The sequence below is a fragment of the Armigeres subalbatus genome, chromosome 2, assembly GCF_024139115.2.
Source record: "Armigeres subalbatus isolate Guangzhou_Male chromosome 2, GZ_Asu_2, whole genome shotgun sequence".
Classification (NCBI taxonomy): domain Eukaryota; kingdom Metazoa; phylum Arthropoda; class Insecta; order Diptera; family Culicidae; genus Armigeres; species Armigeres subalbatus.
In genome coordinates, this window is record NC_085140.1 from 99,503,118 (window position 1) to 99,509,247 (window position 6,130).

Below are 6,130 nucleotides of genomic sequence, written 5' to 3' on the forward strand. Positions count from 1 at the left end.
CGAATTCGACAGTTTAGTGGAGACTCACAGAAACAATTTAATATTTTATTAGTTTGAAAAAAAAAAACAATATAAGTTGACTTGCTATAAATCAATACTGAATAAATCATCATCTACTCACTGGCATGTTGAATTGTGAAAAATATGTTGAGTTTTCGACGTAGAATGGGATATCGTGCATTTGTCATGCATTAAACTAAAAAGCACATGTCGCCGAAATGTCGCTGGCATAATTTATTTAATCCAAAAAGTATTTTTTTTATATTGGAATAAATCATTAAATTTCACCAATCTTTTCAGATACGTATTTCGATCTAAACTGTGATTCGATCTTCACTACCTACCTCGTACTTGAGTAGAATCAAGAGCCGTGGTGTGTGTGTGCTTCCATTCTATCTCCCATTGTCCGGCAGTGCTTTTATGGAAGAAACATGTCTTCATCTATTTGTTAATATTTTCATAGATGAAAACATGTTTAGCCCTGGAAATAGAAGGTGAGAGCACAGACAAACAGACATAACACTCGACAAATTTCCATAGTTCACTGATTTACTAGTCGCGTCAAATAATCATTAGTTGGCCAATCGATCAAGCGTGGCGCGCGCATCGGATTTGCTCGATTTTGACGTTTGCACACTACTGCCATCTGGTTCGTGGTATGCCGAACTAACTAAAATCAACAGATGTCGTTAGTGTTTGAACGACGATGAATTTGATGAGTGAATGTTCAATGTGTTATGTCTGTTTGTCTGTGTCTCCAAAGACCCTATAACAAGAAGCTACAGACCACATCTTGAGGTAATTTTCAGTACAGCAAGCCCCGCATAAAGACACTCAGATATCGTATGGATATATGCAATGTATTTATACTTCCGGGGTTTAAAATTTATATCAATGAAATCAAAAAAATATATCTCTCATCCTATCGCGTATTTAATTAAATCAGTTTTATATAATATGATCATGGAACGAACTCATCATATCGGCAGTTTGAATGATAGATCATTCTGCGCTATCGAGGTTCGGTTTTCCAGCACTGAAGCTATATTTCGTTTAGATCATTTACTTCATCGTAAGATCATATCCTTGGAACGGCTGCACTCCAGCCCCGTTTCAATTCTCCATCATTCAGTGCACGTACCTGTCTCCTGATGCAACTGCAATTCTCTAGAATCAGGAGCAAAGAATCCTCGGAAAAATTGAAAATCTTCGAATCTCTAATACAGCGGTTCTCAACCTGGGGTACATGTACCCCCGGGGGTACCTTCACTGACTCCTGGGGGTACCTCGGACGAAAATGCGTAATGGTGGACGTACTACAGTTCCAATAAAAAAAATTATTGGTAAAGTTGTGATAATTGTATAAATTTATATTGCAAGACTTTGTATTGTACATAATATGCATAGATCAGAGTATGTAGTATGTAGGACAAAAGATAAAAAAAATCTTCAAAAGCAATCTACTTGATCGAAACAAAATTAAGAATATACTTCTTAACTAAAATATTGAATTTGAAGGCATAAAAACTTTTTTCCAAAGTGGTTCGAAAGCTTCCTTTTAAGTATCCTTTTAAGAGGCGTGGAAACCTCCTTTCGAGGGGCTCGGAATTCTTCATTCGCCCAGCCCCCTTTGTTATGGAAGCCTCTTTTCGACAGGGGCGGAAGCCCCCTTTCAGGAGATTTGGATGCCCCTTATCAAGTGGCTCGGAAACTTTCTTTCGAGGGCTCGAAATTCATCCTTCCTTTCCATCCTTTTGAAGGCTCGAAATTATTTTAGTCAACCCCCACAAGTGGATCAAAAGCCTATTTTCTCCTCCCATTCGAATGGCTAGGAAGCTCCCATTCGAATTTCTAGGAAACTTTCTTTCGAGTGGCTCGGAATTCTTTCAAGAAGCTTGGAAGCCTACTTTCAAACGGCTTAGCAACGTCATTTCTAGATGATCAATGCCTCCTTTCAAGAGGCTCGAAAGACCCCTTTCATGCGGCTCGGAAGCACCCCACAATGAGGAAATCCGATTTCAAAGGTGGAAAAAATTGATAACTTTCTTCACGAACAACTCACATAAGAGATCAAGAGCTCATTCGAAAGGGAATTTTGCAAAGAATTCAGTGAGTGCTATTTCATGGACGTGGAACACTTATGTATGTAGTTATTGAGCTCGTTTTGCCCTAATGCCCCATTAATTGAGAGTTTCCAAACTATTTGTCATTTTATCTTTAAGAAATAGTTATAAAATTGTGTTTATCTCTTCACTGTTTTTTTCTTTAACGAAGGTAATGGAAGGTAATCTGCAACCAGACACCTGGGAAGGCGAACCCAGGTAGTGTGGGGATGGGATCACCACTCCCGACCCACTAAAACCAACTCCTTCCTCTCCAGTCATTCCCCCGGCCCGCAATTAAGCAATACTTCGGGGGATGCCTATTGGGCATTGCGCCCCCTCCATGACGTACACAAGTGCACGTATGCGCCTCAACTCTTCGACACTCCCCATGCAACACATTTGCACAAGTCACACTGGCACCACCCCCATGAAACGGCTGTCATCCACGAACAACTCGCTTGAAGCCAAAAACATGGTGCTGCAACATGGTGCTGGATGTAAACATTGCCGGTTAAGCATGATATCACGAAGTCAGAACAGTCGGATGCGTAAGCGGCATGTGTTGCATTGTTAAATTATATTCAACGAGATGTATTTCATTGTTGCGTGATTTTCGACGTGATTCATTGGCGGTTTGATGTTGCATGAAGAAGAAGGAGCAGAAAGATGATATTTAAAAAAAATCGCACGGGACTTATCTTAAACTGTGTATTAAGTATGATATCACAGAATAAAAATTGAAATTGAAATATTGTGTTGTTGTGTTTATTGTGCAGTAGAAAACAAGTCTAACCCCGTACTGCTCACCGTTTTTCAATTAAATTGCTTCTAGAATTTTGAAGAAGAGTTTCAAAAATTTCTTCGTATGTTTTCCCGTGCGAATATTTTTGATTATCATCTTTCTGCTTCTCTTTCTTCATGCAACATCAAAGCGCCAATCGCCAATGCTCACGGGGGTATGAACGGAGCTTAAAATAAGAAAGGCAACACTAGCGCCACCCAATCGGTAGACGGCTTCAAGAACTACATCTCATTTCAGGGGGGTGACTGGCACCACATGTGCCCCAACACTCACCTGTCTATGCTGCTTGAATGACTGCAAGAGGAACGATAGGTACCCTGCAGGGGGTACCCCATGCCGCCATCTCACAGCATAGACAGTCCTCACTCAGTATGGTGCTCACCCCGTCCTGCAACTGGGTGGCACCACTTGTCTACCAAGCCGGAGGCGACCCTAGGTTGGTGGCTCCTATGCCGCTCCTACCTCAGCTACGAGGCAGACCCTTTCATGTCTCCTATTTCTGAGGTGCCGCAGAGGCATCAACCCCCCGACACTCCTGCCAGTCATAGCGAGACTTTCGGATCACAGCCGGATCACACTACTGCCTAAGCAGCCACTCTGACCATACGTACCATGCGAGTCTGACTTGTGTGCTCGCTCATACATTCAATCCCAATCGCTTGCACCACTTGTGCACCACTCTCTTGTCATTCAGTCACTTACTCAGTGGGGGTTGTAATACCCCCATCTCCCATTTTTATCCACTCTGTGCACTTCCTGTGCATCGTTTGGCCGTGGAGTGTAACCGTTGGTCCCAATGTGTAGCTTGGTGGCTCCTCCCCAAGCATCCTTCTCAATATTCCGCGTCGCCAGTGAGCCTCTAATTCCTTTATCCCATCCTATAAAAAAATAAATATTCTACGTTACAACCTTACTGGCGACGTACATCCCGTTGTAACGAACCATGCATGAGCCGCAACACTTCCTCAATACTACCCGTTACAGAAACCCAAATGCGCAATATCTTTGCAGCGGTTTGAGCGGGCACTCATTCAGTTCCCTAGTGGTAAATTTATATACCGGTGCAGAATGGTTGCCAACATTAACGAACTGTCGTAGAAGATCGACAACTTCTGGTTCTCAAAAACCTAAACCTAAAGGTAGAATACAAAAACCATCCAAGGAAAAGGGGATTGAGCACAGTTGGAACGTGACTACCAAAGAAGACAGTTGCATGCAGTAAATTTTCCTATTAATCACGTGGTGAAATTTAAAGTTCCTAAAAGTGTATTTCGTGTTAATCAACCTTTTGAAAAAGCATAGTAGTTCTCAGTGGAAAATAGCCCTGAAACGGGAAAAACTATCGAGAGATAACAAAAACAAGGAAAAGGTAATTATAGAGGAAGAATAGTTTAAACGAGCTGTGTAGTTAGAGAGAGACGTCAAGTGGTGTATTAACCGTCCGGAATAGGTCCAGAATCGGGCCTTTTCTTTTACTCCTCTTTTGCGAGGGATTTCTTTCATCCGTAGCAGTCTCCAGGACCCAGGTCGAGGGTCAGATCTCGCTATCGACAGGCCACCTCCGCGGCCATCTTGGGATCCGCCGCACGCCTTTGGTCGGCCACGGCAGACGCCATTTTGAGGGAGACATAGATCGCTTGTGCACAATCGGACGAAATCTGCCCTATCACGATCACTGGCAAGTTTATCAGGCGAACTATCCGGCAGCCCGCCGTCCGAATCGGCCTGCCGATCATCGACCACCTTCGCCGGCAAGCCCATCAGCCACACCAACCGGCAGCCCGCCGTCCGAATCGGCCTGCCGATCATTGACCACGATCTACCGCAAGTCCATCAGCCGCACCATCCGGCAGCCCGCCGTCCTAATCGGCCTGCCGACCATTGACTACCATCTCCGGCAAGTCTGTCCGGCGAACCATTCTGCAGCTCGCCGTCCGAATCGGCCTGCCGACCATCGATCACCCTCGCCGGCAAGTCCATCAGCCGCACCATCCGGCAGGCCGCCGTCCTCATCGGCCTGCCGACCATTGACTACAATCTTCGGCAAGTCTGTCCGGCGAACCATTCGGCAGCCCGCCGTCCGAATCGGCCTGCCGACCATCGAACACCCTCGCCGGCAAATCCATCAGCCGCACCATCCGGCAGCCCGCCGTCCTAATCGGCCTGCCGACCATTGACTACGATCTCTTGCAAGTCTGTCCGGCGCACCATCCGGCAGCCTGCCATCCGAATCGGCCTGCCAACCATCGACCGCCCTCGCCAGCCGACCGCCGTTCGAATCGGCCCTACCACGCTCTCGGCCTAAGTCCATCAGGGGAACCACTCGGCAGCCCGCCGTCCGAATCCGCCTGCCGACCCTCGACTGCCTTCGCCGGTTCATCGCCGTTCGAATCGGCCCCACCAAGACCCTCGGCAAGGTCATCTGTCGAACCATCCGTCACTCCGTCATCGTAATCAGCCGGCCAAGATCATCGACCGCCATCTCCGGCACCGAGCCGAATCGTCTGCAGAAAAGGCCTCATCGACCCGCGCTGGGATCCAGCAATGCTAGCCAACGACCTCGCCAACGACACAGCCAGCCAACAACAAAAGCGTATGTACACCATTATAAAACATCTCTCTCAAAGCCCTCGCATGGGTTAATTAATAAACTAAGAATGTAAAATGAGTCGCTAGTTGAGATTATTTAAATCGACGCACTGCTTAGGTTTTTTAAGTTCACCTATCTCTTTTTCCTACTGCAACTTCTACTCTGTCGTGTCCACTGAGAGATTGTATCTTCATCTTTTTCTTTAAAATAATACCTAGACGGTAGAAATAAGGGGGCTCCTATTTCCCCACCGGTAAGTGTTGAAAGTTTAACTCCCACTGGAGTGAGTGCATGTTGGAGTGCAACCGTAGTATTGAATAAGACGACCCAGTGCTCAGCATAATATTCCTTTACCATTTATCCCGTCGGAGCAGCCGAGAGGCTACAGGAGCACCCAGCACGTTACGCGTGCCTAACACTCATCTACCCGGGCTTTGATACGGCCAATACACAGAGAAAACAAAAATTGTTTTCATAAATGTTTTACACTTTACATTTAAAAGTTGGTTTGTTTTCCTAAAATTAAAAGTTCTTTTTTTATTTTGAAAGTTATATTTTCAATTTGAAAGTGTTTTTTATCTGTACTCAGTGGAAATTTAAAAGTTTTTTCTTTCAGTGTAAAAACTATAGAAA